Below are 17810 nucleotides of genomic sequence, written 5' to 3'. Positions count from 1 at the left end.
CTCTCCAAAAGTTCAGACATTATCTGCTAGGCGGACATTTCAATATGTACACAAACCATTCTGCATTAAAATACCTGGTTAATAAGCATGTGTTGGAGGGGGTAATATGCAAGTGGTTGTTGTTGTTCCAAGAATATGATTTCAAGGTAATTGTGAAGCCAAGGTAATTGAATGCAGGGCTAGACCATCTATCACACATTGAAACAGGAGAGGAACCTACTACTTTGGACGAAGAGCTACCTTATACGTAGCTCTTCACGGTGCGCATAGCGGATAATCACTTCATAGATATTATCCATTTCTTGACCACAGGAACGGCTCCAGAATGATACACCAGTCAAAAAAAGAAAGAATTGGTGGTGCGCGTGGTAGATTTCTCTGTAATTGCAGGGAATTTGTATAAGATGGGATCGTATGAGATACTTCGACGTTATGTGCCTGATTTTGAATGAACCAGTATCCTCGCTGAAGCTCATGGAGGAGCTGCAAACAGGCATTATGCAAGGAAAGCAATAGCACAGAATATTTTGTGCACTGGGCTGTGGTGGCCGATGATGCATAAGGATTCTAAAGCCTATTGTAGGGCATGTGATGCATGTTAGAGAATGAGAAGGCCATCGCAGAGGTATGAGATTCCTTTGAATCTGCAAGTGTCATTGCAGCCATTTGAGGAATGGGCAATCGATTTTGTAGGACTGATTCAGCCTCTAGGTAAGAAGACAAGTGTGCAGTATATCATCACTGCGGCCGAATATTTGACCAGATGGGTAGAGGCACAGCCTGTGAAGGATTGTACAAGGGCAACAATAGCAAAGTTTCTATTTGAATATGTGTTGACCAAGTTTGGTTGCCCAAAGTTACTGATGGGTGATCGTGGTATGCATTTTCTCAATGAAACGCTCAGCGCACTGATAGATGAGTTCCAGGTTTACCATCAGAAGAGTACGCCATATCATCCTCAGGCTAATGGAATAGTTGAAGCTTTTAATAAGATATTGGAGAATACGTTGACCAAGGTTTGCAATGCAGCAGCAGAATGATTGGGACGTGCGCATACCAGTAGTGCTATGGGCTTACAGAACTACTTGTAAAAATCTTATTGGTCAAACACCTTTTAGGTTGGTCTATGGCATGGAAGTTGTCATGCCTATGGAGTATATCATGCCTATACTACGGAATGGCGGACCGCAAAGCCTGAAGGAATTTAATAAACTAATAAAACACTCATAAAAATAAATAGCAGAAATATACCCAAACCAGACATGGAGGAAAAGGCCGAGAGCCTCACTGTATTATATTCCTCACACTCCCATTATTAATATACAAATAATGATAATAGTACAAATAAATAAATGAGGAAGTTTGTCTCAAGATAGTATGTCTATCTTGGACACTATGGTTGAGAAAATGTCTCAACAACACACTAATCTAGGAACCTAACTAGTTGGAGATAATCTTTGAACCAACTAGGCCTAAACTAACTCCTACCCATGAGGAACAAACTCAATATAGAAAGGTAGGAATAAATCATAACTTTAATTATTTGGACTTAGAATTGTTTTAACATATGAGGGTGAGGTTAACATTCCCCCCCTCAATGATAAGTCCAAAATAATAACCTGGTACAATCTCCAAGTCCTCATGCTGAAAGTGTTGATCCTCAAAAAACACTGCCTGAAAAACTGCCAAAGCTGGATGCTAAAAAAACTGTAATCCGAAGATAACATGAGTCAATGCCTGAAAAACAGCTAAAGCTAGATGTTGAAAAAACTCTAATCTGAAGAGAACATGAGTCAGCTGAAATTCTAAGTCATCTCTGAAATTTTGCTTGACAACTCCATCATGTGCCAAGCTGCAAAAGGATGCATCTATCCTTTGCTTGCAATCAGCATCCTTTGTCCACTAACAAAATATTGAGAATGCCCACTGGCTACTTTGATTTTGACCGCCCACTGGCTGCTTTGATGTTGACAAATTCCCACTGGCTAATTTGACGATGCCCACTAGATGATTTGTTGATGATGCCCATTGGATGAGTTGAAGATGCCCACTAGCTGCTTTTGATGATGTTGCCAAAACTTTCAGTCTGACAACCACCCTTAATTCCATTATCATTTCCCCCATTTTTTAGCTGAAAGGAGATACAATCATCTGCATTTGATTTCTGAACTCCCCCCTTCAGGTGTAGGAGATTTTCATTGTTGTACTCCCACTTTCAGGTGCATGAGAGTACCATCTTCAATTGACTATTGGCTGCAATAGTTGAGATTGAATTCTCTTGTAAAACGTATACAATAGTTTTACTATTGACGACCTTTCCCAAGGATCAATCCATGCATAATTGATCTTTAATCTAGCAGGTTCGTCTTGTTTGGAGCATTTATCCAATGAGTGGTTCTACTCGCCACAATGGAGACAAGGATGGAGATCAAAATAGTGATCTTCCATGTGACCTTTTCTTTGACAATGTTTGCATGTGGGTTTGTCTTCAACTTTCTCATGCCTTGTTGATGTTATTTGATCAAGAAATCATGCACTGATGAACTTGATCAGCTTAGAATAATCGGGGATATGCAAGTTGTTTTCATCTTTGCCATATCCTAATCCTCATCGATTTTTGTTACTTTGGAGTTCTTCCCACAACTTGATGATTGGTTTGGAAGAAGCAAGTTCAATTTGATCATGAACAACTACACTTGAAGTTGTTTGGATGAGTGATTTGGAATCAACATCTTTATCTTCATCTGTATGGTTGATTGACTTGGAAAGCACTCTTATATTGCAGCTCATCTCTTTGTAGTTGTGACTCTAATTGAAGGAACTCAATTGTTTCATGTGCATGTTGTAGATTCATTGAAATATCAACAAGAGTTGCTTTGCTGATTTGCACCATGTCTTCAGCAGTTGAGAGGATCAAATTGTTAAGAATTTGTAACAACTGAATGCTTTTCTCCATGTGAACTTGCTGGAACTCACACTCGCTTGCTTTTAATACTTGTTGGAATTTTAGAACTCTCTTGCTTTTAGTACTTGTTGGATTTTTATAACTCGCTCGCTTGAATGTTTGAGCTTGCTTGCTTGAACTCACGTTCACTTGTTGTAGATATGAACATGCTTGATTGTTGTTTGAATATTTTCTTTCATTAAAGTTGAACTCGCTCAATTTCAAGCTTGCTTGATGTTGTGAACTTTGCACTTGCTTGAACTCACACTCTTGATTGATTAAAAGAAGGATGTCGAACACTATCGAAAATGCACCCAAGAGAAACACTTACAATGATTTGAATGACTCAGTTAAAAAAACAATGGATTCAATTGGTTTAATTGATTCCCTATCAATTCAAAGCTTGGGTGTCGAGTTCAACCAAGAATGTACCCTTACAATTCAACTCAATTTGACTTTGATTACAAGTTGACTTACAAAAAAATTATGTGCAAGTTATACAATGAATAATTGTCGTTGAATGTTGATGTAGACTTTTCCTTGGAATGCTTGAGTTTTCTTGATTACATTAGCTTGAATGGAATTGATTATGTGCATGCATTGCCTTAATTTGTTGTGTACTTCATGTGTACCACATTAGAAGGATAGTGTCAAAACTAGGCACCAAGATACGCAACATCAAGACTCATGCACTACACAAGGTGTTCCTAAGATCCCCTTATTCAATTTTAGGGGGATCGAGGACACAATCACCGCCAAAAAAAATGTTTTTATTCAGTATTGAGTACATAAACAATCAACTACACCCTTATAACCCCAAAATTGGAAAAATCACTTATTACTCCAAAAAGCACTTATCACTCCAAAAATATTACAAAATATACTTATCTCTCCAAAAGAAAAATTTAATGCACCTTATTTCTCCAAAACATTTAATAAAATATTAAAATCACTTTATAAAAGTGATTTATAAAAAGGTGATTTAATGTTGAAATATTTATGAATGTATAAGCATACCATAAATTTGTTGGAGTGATGGTGAAAAAGTCCAGTTGAAAATTTGAATCGCTTCTTCCGTACTTGATATGCTAACTTGGATGGAATGGATCTTCACAAAGCTTGGTCCAGCGTAAGTCTTTTTTGCAGGAGGTATTCTACGTAGGCGATTTAAAATTGCTTCACTATATGTAATGGTCAATGGGTAGTCATTTACGCACAATCCAAGCCACCATGGGTTCCACTTGCAATGTTGGTGCTTTCTCTTTACTCTTCCATCAACAGAAAAATAAATAAATAAACATATGATGACTCCTCTACTCTGCACAACTGCAATCACAGCAAGCTGATGCAAACAACACAATACCGATCTCTCACTCAATAATAACAACAATTACAGCTTGGATCCTTCAATTGACAAAGTGTGAAACAGTAGCAGTGAATGCTTCACCCATGCAACCTTCGACAAGGGTTCTTCTCCCTTCCTCCACACGAACTCAGAATTGAACACAAAACCAACCCTTTAACATGCACTTATCAACATAGTCCTCTGCGCAAATGGCTTTTATGCATAGTCCCCCAAATGGGTCCATCTGCATATTAAGGCAGGTTCTGTCGTGCATTGTAGAAAAAGCAATCCATGGTTTTCCTCTGCGTTTTGGCAAAACATTACAATCCTTAAGTTTTCACATAGATCTGAAGGGTAATTTAAGTACAGTTGAATCAAAGGATGGCAGGATTCAGAACTTTTTGGAATAGTCCTGTAGGCCACAAAACAACTCATTTCTGGGGTCCTATTGCCAACTTTGGTTTCGTTGTCGTTGGCTTAGCTAATACGCAAAAGCCACCAGATATGATATCAAGGAATATGACTGGAGTAATGTGTATATACTCAGTATTGAGATTTTCCTGGGTGGTGCAGCCTCGCAATTATCTACTTATGGCTTGCCATGCGTAAAATGAAATTGTGCAACTTTATCAACTGTCTAGATGGTCTTCTTCTCATGGGTACCTACCGAAGAAAGAGGAACCTTAATTGTAGAGTTCAAGCTATTGTTACAGCTTTGTATTTTCCAGCCACGTAAGTCAACACTCCACTCTGTGCCCTGTAGTTGTTTCTGTAGATCCTACCAACAATCATTTATAATGATTGATTTCAAGAATGTTGATGAATCTTCATCCCAATTAAGGCTTCGCTCCAAAAAAATTTGGCCTCCTACTTAATGAGCTTGATCTCGGCTTCTCAATCCTCAAGATCAATCTTCTCGTTGGATTACTTGTTTGTGACAAATCATACTTGCTCCAATTAGCTCCAATTACTTGTTTATGATACTTCATCGTTGCCTCTTGCAAAATATTAGCTCCGCACCCATATCTACGAACATTGTGGATCAATTTACGCTGGCTCCTCCTTGTATCAGCTCCTTTTTATTCGTTGGAATTGCTACAGTTGCAATTTTTTGACTCTCTAAACCTCGAACTCCATTCACCTCAAAGATTAGGGAACGAGATTGAGAACTGGAGTTAATTATCAAAATTCTGGTAAACAAAAGATATTGAAATCCTTTCGCCTATCCCTAAAAATAGCTAAACTGATCTCAAATAATATCACAATGACTTACAGGAACTCAAGTTAGAAGATAAAGGCCCATGCAATTGGTTTGGAATTGTATTCATTTTGTATTATAATCTGCTAACCATTTTATTCCTCGATTACACACTTTCCATCATTAGTTACACTAGGATTCACAAAGATTATCCATCACTCCCACTTAGAACAATACATAAATCATCACTCATTATAGTCATACATATATGCAACTGGAAAGCAAACGCAGATGCAAAATACTCTTGGGAAGAAGAGAGCGAAAGACCCCAAGATTTTGCTAAATAAAATCCATGCTACTCCCAATTCCCAAATCCTCCCTAGACAAAAATACTACCATGGTGCTACCAAGCCCAAAGAACTGAATGCTTTGATACCACAATGAAGGATTTACAATAAACATACATTAAAATATCAGAGACATAAAAAACAAGCCATGGTGGAAAAGGCCTTAGCCTTACTTTATTCCTCTCATAATGCAATATACAAATAATGATAATAGTACAAATAAATACATGAGGAAGTTTGTCTCAAGATAGTACATCTATCTTGGACACTGTGGTTGAGAAAATATCTCAACAACACACTAATCTACGAGCCTAACTAGTTGGATAGAATCTCTCAACCAACTAGGCCTAAATTGACTCCTACCCATGAGGAACAAACTCAATCTAGAAAGGGAGGATTAAATCCTAACTTTAATTATTTGGACTTAGAATTGTTTTAACATATGAGAGTGAGGCTAACAAAGCCTTAGAAGAAAGGCTCACGTAGCTAATGGAGTTCAAGGAAGACATATTTTTGGCTGGATTCCATTAGCAGGTTCAGAAGGAACGCGAAAAAGCTTGGCACGATCAGCACATCAAACTGCACACCTTCAAGGTAAATGATTTGGTTTTATTATATGACAGTTAGTTTGATAATTTTCCAGGAAAATTTCAGATGAATTGGTTGGGGCCATATGTTATCAAAGAGATTACAGATGGTGGAGCAGTTCAACTCTCAAAGTTGAATGGAGACACATTTTCGGGAAGGGTAAATGGAAGTTGATTGAAGCCATACACCTGGGATCCGGCCCAATGACTACATAATGGTAGCACAGTATTAGCACTCCAGGCAGTTGCAAGGAGGCGCAGGAATATATGCTACACTGCCCAGTTTTTAGAGCTACGTGACAAGGGAGCTGCGCGAAAACAAATGATGTCACAATACCAGAATTAATGCAAAGGGAGTTGCACTCTAGGGGGAGATACCACACAGCACAGCTAGAAAGTAACCATTACAGTCATTTTTCATGATTTGTCTGCCAGGAGATGGTTAAGAGGAGAGGGGGGCAGCATTTAAGGCATCTAAGGATGAATTTAAGAGTGAAATCTTTGGAAATCTGCCTCGAATTCAGCATTTATGGAATGATTTTAGGGGGAACAATCGAATTTGAATTCAAATTTGCCTATAAATTACGTGTGGTTGACCTGCGAAAAACACTTTTCATCCTTACCATTTATATGTTGAGTTGTCGACTTTTTATGAATCCTCAGTTTTTTGTTGATTTACTCACCACTTCTGTATTTGATAAGTTACCCGAGGATACCCAGTGGTTAATTCTCAGCACGATTTCCTGACCAGGAGAGACTGCTAGTATGGGAGGATTTGTCGTCTCTGAGGGAGCTGCTCCAAAGGTGATGAGCATGGAGGCTCTAGCTCCTATGCCTACGGCATTGAGGTCGCCTAAGCCAAAGCCTACACCAGTGAGAGAAGTGCCCAAACCTAATAAGGACAAGTAGAAGAAGGCCATGTCGTTGCGCAAGTCACCAAGGAAGCATGCTGCTACCCGGGCCCATAAGAAAGAAAAATTGAGCATTAAGGAAAATGGGAAAGTAGTGGATTTGGAGGCCGAAGAGGGCACGGAGGACATAAACACTGAGGGGGTGGATCCTATATCCAAATTCCCGGATTATATACCTCTATGCAAGGGAAAAGTGAAGGTCCCTAAGGACCCATATGCAGGATAATTCATCCCCAACACACCCTTGCTACTGGAGAACCTCACTTTTGAAGGTCCGCACTTGGCGCGAATTCCCCATATCAAGTTGGAAGACTTAGGATCTGGCGAACCACGAGAAGTTCCCCCACTTGGCAACAAATAACTATATGAAGAGGGTCTTTTACAAAGACTTACGTGTCACTGCATTGGAGCCTGTGGAGTGGATTCACGAAGTGAATCAGTCGAGGTTTTTGAACCTGTTGTGGGTACCCCACTACCACCGCTCTAACATCAACATGATAATCATTAAACAGTTGTTAACCCTGGTGCATGACGGTTGTTTTTGGCTGAGCGTGTCAACCCCTATCACTGATATGTTGATCCATTGGATCACGTTGTTGCTGCACTTGGGGTTGAATCTAGCCAAGGAGTTTGACACGCAGATCCTTACGAGAAAAGTCATGAGGAAATGTTGCGGAGACATGGTTCTGGTGCCAGTGATTTCTCTAGTTGCACAGTGCATGGAAGGTGTACAGTTCAACTAGGTGCGCTACCTTTGTAGTGAGTTCCTGGTGAATAGTCGAGAGGCACAAGACGAGAGTAAAACATTCCACTACTCATGGTTGTTGCTCTCCATTGTGCTCATCACTTGGGATCTGCTGGAGGACATTCAGTTCCCTCCCGTGGAGAGAGATTTGTCGGAGGCTGTACAGTTTGCATCCCTATGGGCAACAAAGGACATTGTGCGCATTACAGAAACCAAAGTATTTTGGGTGCTAATGGAGGTGAGCATTCACATGGCCATCAACCAGAAGCCACAGTTGTCACCAACCATGTTTGAGCAACTTTCAGAGTACACAGAGTTCAAAGCTGACTTCCAATGTGTATACATCCAAGCACGGAAGGATCCGCAGCAAAAATGGTTTGACCTACCTTACCTTCCTACAGAAGACACTATTCAGGAGGTCCTTAAGCATTGGTTGATAGATTGGCACACTCTGTCTCATATGGCTACAGGCACCAGTAAATCTGCAGAAAATAAGAAGAAGCAAGTAGCAAAGCAGAAGGTCCAGCAGTTGGCTGAGAAGTGAAGAAAAGAGGTTGAGGAGAAGGCCCGGGTGGAAGTGGATCACATCGCAAAGTAGCAGGCCGACCAAGAAGAGCATGGCTCCGAGCACAGTGGTAGGCCTCCTTCGCCCTAAATAGAGGAGGACGAGAAGTTAGAGCAGGGTGGCGATGGGCAATAGGAGTAGAGCACCCCCTTCTGGATCAAAATGTATAGGGAACAAGGAAAGGAAGGGTCACGAAAGAAATCAAAAGCAACCAAGCCATTGCTGGACCCAATCACTCTAACAGATAGTGACCTTGATGAGATTGGAGACAAGGTACGTGATACCACCACAAAACTACTGCAACAGTTCAAGCAGCAGCAACAGCAGGCGTTGAGTACCATTCAGAAGGATCTACGCAAGTTGCAGATTAAGATGACTCGGATCTAAGTAGGTGCAGGTCAAATCAATGCTGCATCAACAAGTTTGGCATCAAGGACTGCTCTGGTAGTAGAGATGGTTCAATCATTGGATCTCTGGGAATTCGTGCTACTAGATAGACCCTTGAGCACAGAGGCGGATGATGACAAGGTCATCATATGTTCTTTGAATAATATCGGCCTCAGCTTGGTCATCCTCCCCAATGAATACCTTCACACGTTGTAAGCAGGTGTGACAACAGAGTTTAGAGCTTAGGAGTAGCACGCACTTAGCCTCATCAGTGAGTATTTGGTGAACAATGAAAAAATGTTTGTTGAGAAGACAGAGGCGCTGAAGGCCAAGGACACAATCCAGGTGTAGAGTGCTCAGCTGGCAGCCGCAGTGGAAGAAGCATGTAGAACGGTGTCGAAATTTCATATCTTGGAGGACGCACCGTTGGAGGAAAAGATCAGAAAACTTACCACGGGCGTGCGCGATGCCAAAGAAAAAGTGGCTAGAGTCCATTTTGACCTGAACATGAAGATAATAGAACTGGAGCTCAAGTCGTTGCCTTCAACCCTACCAGAGGTAAGGGAACAGTCTGAAGCTACTATGAAAGATGGAGTCACAACGGTGGATGTCGCGGTGGTGGACTAGACTGTCCTATTTGATCAAGCTATGGAGGCAGTCACAACGATGTAGGAATATCCCACCCTACAGGTCTTAAATATAGAAGTCTGCGAGCTCCAGCAGCAATATGATGAAGTGAGGGAAATGGCGTGCACCATTACAACATCACAATGCCTTTCCAAACTGCAGGAGGTGAAGTAGCTACTTACACAGGTGGAAGCAGCGTAGAAGAAAGAGGTCATTCTCAAGGCCAAATTGGGGCCCTAATTGGATGAACCCTACATCATCTCCGCCAATATTTAGGAGAAATTGGCAAACTTTCAGAGTACGCAACAGAAAATCAAGCAGGACAGTGTAGGACTAGCCACAAAACAGTTGGTAGAACATATCAAGTAGGAAGCCACACAGAGCGCAGTTGAGGTAGTAGTTGCACAAGTGGATTTGGGGGATCTTCATAGTAAGATCTCCACACCAGCCAATTGACTCAAGGGTGATTCATGATCTTTGTGTTGGGGTCCTATTGGGATGGGGTCCCCTAGGGTCAATTTTGGGGCAAAAGCTCGAGTTTTGTTGTATAAATATGTAAAGTCTCCACAAATTGTGGTCGCAGAGCATGTAGTTAGTTAAAGAATCATAAAGGGTTTTACCCTCTTTATGTAAGTTGAGTCAGCTTTTTGAGGATCTAACCATGGTCCGCGGACCATGGGATTGTATAAATAGGTGTGTCTTAGGATGTCTAAGGAAGAAAATGAAGTTTATCTATGGAAGAAGTCTAGAGATTTAGCATAGAAGAGTAGGAAGAAAGGCTCTGTAGCTGTGTGTGCAGAGGCCTAGAGTAGAGTCTGCAGCTAAGTGCGCAAACCCCTGCAGCTGAGTGTGCAGGGAATTTTGAGCCTGTAAGCTTAACTAAATATTAAATAAGAAGACTGTTGCAGAAATACCCGTGTTTATCTCTTTACTTATGTTTATATGAATGTGCTTTATGTTGTGATGGGTTTATGAAATAATGATGTATTGATGCGTGACTTTACACGATTTATATTGTTATATGAATGCAATTGATGTTAACTGTTTACGCGAAGATTATCTTGTTGTATGTTAAAGTTATCAAACACTTAGGTTGATCTGAGTAATTGCTGGGTTAAGAGTAATCTCTAATGCACTTAAGTATTTGATTAGTCTGTTCAAGGTCCATGAAAGACAGTCGTAGACCTTCGCAGAGGTCTAGAGGTTGATTAAAGGGAGTTATATCGATAAGCCATAAAAACTTATCAATCTGTGTGTAGGTAGATTTAAGGCATAAAACGACATCAATCTGATATTTGGGTGTAGAAACTTGGTTCCAACATCCCCCCATACTGCTTCGGGTGAGACTTCAATCTGCGCTTTACGGATTGATGTTGAAAGGGCCAGTAGTGTAGGGATTTGTTTGGCACAACTAACTTTGAACCTAGGTTATGACCCACTAAGCCAACAGTTATGGTCTTAGAATCTCTAACACTACTAATCTAAATACCACAACAAACCAGTTTTCATAGTGGAATATAAACAACACTAAGTCAACCGGTGCACAAATTATAGACAAATGTTTACAATTTTCAACAACCCAATTTTGTTATATTAAAAAATTGTAATACAATTATCTAGGACTCTTGTACTAGAGATATTGGCCCTCATACATCCATTAATACAACAATACAAACTAGGGCTTGTTTTCAACAACTCTAACAACCAAATTTCCCTAAACAATATACAATCTAACCTCCTAGCTGATGTAGTTGACTTCACAGTTTCCCTTGTTCATACCCTGAACAAATATAATCATCCTTCTACTCCTAATCTACTACTCTACCTCTATCAATGGTCCTTCTCCTTTAGGTCACTGAACACAGCTCGCAAATCTACCCTTTCGCCAATCATTCATCCATCAATGCATTAACACATAGGTTCTTCTATTGAGTTATTCACAACTTTTTTTGTGAACAACCCTAGACTGCCCACTATTGCTCCTCAGCTACTTTGGTACTTCTTCCCTCTATTGTCTTCCTTCATTTCTCCAATGAAGACAAACTTTGGGTCAGATGGATGCCACCCATCGATGCAATATGTCCTCTTTAATGAACTTGGGTTGGTCAAACTACTCCCTTTGACCTCCTTCTTTCATCCTTCAAAGACCAATCATTGAGCTCTATAAACTTCACTTTCCTTATAGTTGTCAATTTACTTCTTTCCAACTGATCTAGGGCTGCTTTAGACACCTACTTGCTTTTCCAATAGCCTTAAGTCACCCAACCACAATTTGTCTAATCTAGACACTATCCTCTAGCAAAAAAACATCAACAATAAGAAACAATCATACCTAATTCCTACTCATCTTGTCCTTGGGTTTTGTGAAACGTTTGAGCACTATTTAGGGCCCAACAATAACCTTAATTCTAATCCAAATGATCGTGTTTCACTTTCCCAAGTATCCTCCCTAACTCGTTGTCCCTTCTATCTCTTCCAACACTCTTGTTTTAGCCTCTTGGGCCCTCCAAAAGACACTTACAAGCTTGTGGTTTTGCAACTAGGGCATGGCAGATGTTTTGGACTTGTTACCAAGGGAAATCCACCCTGTGTTATCCTTCAAACACCTATGTTGTACTTTCTATGAATGTATCCTAGTGTGTAGACACTCTCTAGACCTATCAGCCCTCTCCAAGAGTCAACCAAACACCCGCAATTATATAGACATATGTAGCTACAAAATAGAAGAATAATACTTCTAATTATTGCACAAGATCAACCCAGATCTCCCTCCTATAGCCTCGGCCTCCTACCCATGCCATGTGGCCCTCCAAATAGTCTTGAAAATACATCAAACCTTGTTATTTTCACCTTCATTGGAGTCCCTTGCTTCTGCGGCTATTTCAAAGATCAATACTTGATGTGGTTTGCACTTGGATGATGATGAATTAGGTTTATGTTCTCCTTATTTATATACTTCTTTTTTTTGTGACACTTAGCACTTAAGGGCACTCCTTACACTATGTTGACTTGTCATATTCATTAACATAATCACACATAAACATATAAAAACTATTATCTTGCTTTGTTGAGCTCCTCCCTTGGTGTTCTTTGTGGCCCCTAGCTCCTTTAAGGGTCCTCTACAATCTCCAAGGATTACATGTCCAAAAGTCCTTGTGGATTGACTCCCACAACTTTGGGTGCCACAATCCTCATCCTCCTGTCTGTACCACAATCCATATCCCGATGTGCCTCTAAGATAACGCAATACATGCTTACCTGCCTTCCAGAAGAGCTTGGTTGGCTTAACCATAGCTTGTGAAAGCTGGTTAACAGCATAGTATATATCGAGTCGTGTAATGACCAGATACATAAGCGACCGCACCAACTATCGATAAACAGTGGCATCCACTACCTCCGCTGAAGTAGCATCCTCCTTCCTCCAACCTCCAAGAAGAGGAGTATCAACAAGCTTGCAACCATGCATGTTGAACTTCTCCAGTATCTCCCGGGCATACTTAACCTGAGAAACAAATAGTCCATCATTGCGCTGCCAAATTTCCAATCCCAAGAAATAATGAAGGAGGCCCAAGTCCTTCATCCCAAACTCTCTAGCAAGATCCTCCTTGCATGAAAGTATCAACAGCTCATCTCCCGTCAAAATCAAATCATCTACATAAAGTACAACGATCAGAAACTTACCCTCCACCACAATCTGGTATAGGTTAGGATCCACCTCACTCTTGGAGAATCCAAGTCCGATGAAATAACTGTCTATCTGTGTGTACCAAGCACGAGGTGCTTGTTTCAACCGATACAGTGATCTCTTGAGACTGCACACATGCAACTCACTGCCGAAGATCTCGAAACCTTCGGGCTGCTCTATGTACACCTCCTCTTCAATGACTCTGTTGAGGAATGTAGTCTTCACATCCATCTGATGGATGTGCTGCCCCATCTACGCTGAGAGAGCAAGAATTATCCATATGGAAGAATACCTTGCGACAGGTGCAAAGGTCTCCTCATAATCGATCCCCTCTATCTATGAGAAGCCTTGGGCAACAAATCTTGCCTTGTACTTCTCCACACTCCCGTCAGCTGCCTGCTTCACTTTGTAGATCCATCTCGAACCCACCACTGATTTCCCTTCCAGTCTTGGGACAATCTCCCATGCACTGTTTCTGACAATCGAATCATACTCTTCCACCATGGCATCTACCCATGCAGGATCCTCCACAACTTCCTCGAAAGAGGATGGCTCAGTCACGACACATTTGCTCACAAGAGCCATGTATCTAGTGTACCGATCAGGTGACTGTCTCTATCTGCGCTGTGTTGTAGGTGGTCCTACAACCTTCTCTGCATCTTGAGCCAGTCGCTCATCTTCTGTAGTGCGCTTTCGCCCTCTGATGGTTGGTGCTGCATGACTGGTCTCTTCCACTCCATGAACTTCATCTTGTGGCTGATCCACATCCTGAAGCTCATCCTTAGGAACTAATAACTCCTCATCTACATGCAAGTGTGGCTCCCTCTCAAGCAAACACTTCATGGCTTTCTCCTCCTGAAATTTGATATCCCGTCGCACAACAGTCTTGTGACTATCTGGCAAATACACACGATAGTTGTGGGGCGTATCAGTGTACCCCACAAATATCCCAACCTCTGCGGTTGGCTCCAGCTTCTTCCTAGCATCCTTCGTCACATGCATGTAAACATGAGAACCAAAAATCATCAAATGAGAAATATCAGGCCTCTTAACAAAATAAGCCTCCTCGGGTGTATTCATGCCAAGTATCTTGTGAGGACAACAATTCTGCACATATACTGCAGTATTGCATGCCTCCGCCCACAAGTGAAGGGGTAAGCCCTGATCATGCAACATCGCCCGTGTAGCACCCAAGATCGTTCTGTTCTTCCACTCAGCAACCCCGTTCTGTTGTGGGTTATGGGGAGCTATGAGCTCTCTTTGAATCCCTTCTATGTTGCAGAAGTACTTGAACTCGCCAGATATGAATTCACCACCATTTTCGCTCCTAAGAGCCTTCACCTTCTTCCCCGATTCCTTCTCGACTAGTGCTTTGAACTCATAGAACTTTGAGTATGTCTTGCTCTTCTTCTGCATGAAGAAGATCCAGCACTTTCGAGAGAAATCATCAACAAAGATCACATAGTACTTGTGCTTTGCTGTCAAAGCTACTGAGAAAGGTCCACACACATCTGTGTGAATTCTCTCAAGGATCATCGTGGTGCAACTATCCTTCTTGTGAAAGGTGGCCTTCACAAATTTTCCCAAAGTACACCCCTTGCACTGATCTGACTGCGCAAGAGTGCCTTTAGGAAGCCCAGTAGAAATCTGTTGCAGTATCTTCAAGGCTCCATGGTGAAGGTGGCCCAATCTCTGGTGCCACAGCTCACCATCAGCTCACCAATCCTTCTACCTTGCATGCCATTGCTGCGCAGCCATCTACATGCAATTGATAAATGTTCTTGACTCGAACCCTTATCTTCCGGGTTTCTCCAGTTGTCTTACTGCGCAGGAAAGCCTTTCCCTCACTGAAGACAACATCATATCCCTTGTCTTCTAACATCGCCACAGAGATAAGATTCTTCTTCAATCCTGGAACATGCATCACTTCCTTCAATACGAAGGGTTTACCAGACTCCCTCTCAAAGGAAATGGTACCGATACCGGTCGCACTGTATCTACCATCATCGCCCATCTCGATGTGCACTCCAAGATCTTTCTCATCCATATCAGAAAACAAATCTCGATCTCCTGTCATGTGAAAAGACGCACCACTATCCAAGAACCATACCGATCCCATCACACTTGATACCAAGCATGCGATCAGTGAAAAATCCAGCTCAAACTACGAGGCTAGGCCTCTCCCACTGCAAATCTAGCAGCTTGCTTATTTTTCTTCTTTTGCATACAATTTGTGGCATAATGTCTGTGATGGTGACAATGAAAGCACTTCACCTTGGACATGTCCTGCTTCTTGCCTTTCGCACCAGAATCAGAAGCTTTCTTGTTCTTCCCCTTCTTTGCTTTGGCAGCCAAAGCACAATTTTCTTCATCAGATGCCTTTGATGAAGATCGGTCCCTGGTATTCCGCCTGATCTCCTCTTGCACAAGATTAGACCAAATTCTCTCCCATCCTGGCAATTTCTCCCAACCATTGATAGAGTCCTGATAGGAATGCCAACTCTTCAGAAGACCAAGGAGAGCCAAGCTCACCAAGTCATCATCATCGTCAGTCACCCCCACACTTCCCAGCTCATCCCGGTATTGGGTGAACTTCGTGAGATACTTGGGCATACTGTATCCTTTCTCACACTTAATGTTTCTGAGTTTATCCTTGAGCACCAAAATCCTCTGGTCGCTCTTGCTTTGGAATAAATCTGTCAATGCTTTCCACATCAAGTATGGAGAAGCCTTTCCATGCAGGCTAGATACAATGTGATCCTTCACGCCCTCCAACAGAATCCTTTGACACTTTGTTGTCTTCTTTTGCCAAGCCTCAACTTGAGCAGCATCAGTAGGCTTTGGGACCTCAGCATCTATGAACTCCTTCAACCCATTGTCATCTAACACTGCCTCCATCCTGTCTTTCCATGAAATATAATTCGAGCTGCCTTCAAGGGCATACTCCAATCGCAATCTATTGAAAGACATTTCAACTTCGACACCAAGAAAATACTGCTGCAAATTCGAATTCCACCAGCTCAAAACTCAACTGCTTCTGATCTAAAATTTGTGAGAAAAAATTATTTCTCATACAGAGATTGAATATATGGGCATTTACCGGATATCTCACCTTCCAAAAGCAGGATGAATCCAGAGGCTACCTAGCCCGATTACAGACTCTGCCTGAAGAAATAAAATGTAATCACTTTCTGAATAATAGATCTGATGATCAACTTCGCTCTGATACCATGTAGAAATTTGAATAATATAACATTTATTCACAGAGATTATCCTGATTATACACTATTTGTGGAATGCATGCATAATACATAACCTCCTCTACCATTGATCATCAATTTGCGGAATTAAAAAACAATCGCATGCGCACATTGAAACATCAGTCACACATATCAACACAGTATGTAATGGGGAAAGAATACAGCTAAAAAACCCAAACTATCTGTATATTATAATGATAGAGAACATGTAGAAATACATAGTACAATACTCCTCACAAGTACTCAGTACTATCTCCACATGCTACACACAAACTAGCTTAGATCTGAACAAGTCACGGGTTCAAATCTCCTCCACTGTTTGCCTGCCTCTACTGCACAATCCAAGTTGAGAATAGATCAGATCCAAGTTCGAATTTCCTTGGCTTGTACTGCGCAATCCTCATTGGAAATCTCAATCAATGATTGTGAAAATCTCATGCACAGCTATAGTCACAACTAATAGTAGTCTCACCCTTTCACCCACCTCTAACACTTGTCTCCACTGAATTGTCCATGCACTGAGTTAACTGATGTATTCTTTAGTTGATTTATGAGTTAATAATTAGTGAATTAATTAATAATTAATTCACATCACTCATCACTAGTGTATTTGGTAGTTAGACTAAATACAACTAGTTCAACTAAGTCAAATTGAACACAACTCCATCAACTCCTCAATCAACTCCACCAAACTCAATCACTTGAGTTCTAACTTAATTCCATCATGCAATAGCTCAAATAACCCATAGGAAAAGTGTATTTCCTTCTGGCAGTTGCATGTGCCACATCCCTAGCTTGAACTGAAGTGCTGCAAGAGGATAAGATAATGTTTATAGTCCAAATTTATTAAGAGCTAATAATATTCGACTGTTCTATTTTTGACAGGCAATCTAAAAATAGACTCCGCCCATATGTCTAAAAATAGAGGTCCATCTATTTTTACCAACATGACCAATCATCCATAAATAGCATCCTGCAACTCATAGACCATGATCCATATGTCTAAAAATAGACATAGTCTAAAAATATACTTTGTGCCAAAAATAGCCTGTGGGCCCACTTAGTGAAGGCGACTTCTTTTCACTAAGCTCCATCATTTTGTTGCATTTTCAACACCTTTGAAATCTTCCGATGCGATTTCATTATTGTCTAGCACGCGTTCGATAAAGGAAAAACATGAAATATTATGAACATGTCCGGTTTAAAGTT

The 17810-nt window shown here is 41.0% G+C and overlaps 1 pseudogene; it reads left to right on the top strand.

Annotated features, from left to right (window-relative positions):
* The first annotated feature begins 4670 nt into the window (after positions 1-4670).
* Positions 4671-4976, top strand: LOC149155967 (mitochondrial pyruvate carrier 1 pseudogene; annotated as a pseudogene).
* The last annotated feature ends 12834 nt before the right edge of the window (positions 4977-17810 follow it).

Source organism: Pinus tabuliformis, chromosome 9 (genome assembly GCF_031772625.1).
Source record: "Pinus tabuliformis cultivar Carrire ecotype Pingquan chromosome 9, CPIR1, whole genome shotgun sequence".
In the NCBI taxonomy this organism is placed as follows: Eukaryota; Viridiplantae; Streptophyta; class Pinopsida; order Pinales; family Pinaceae; genus Pinus; species Pinus tabuliformis.
Note: the sequence above shows the minus strand (reverse complement) of the source record. Positions and strands in the feature narration are given on the sequence as shown.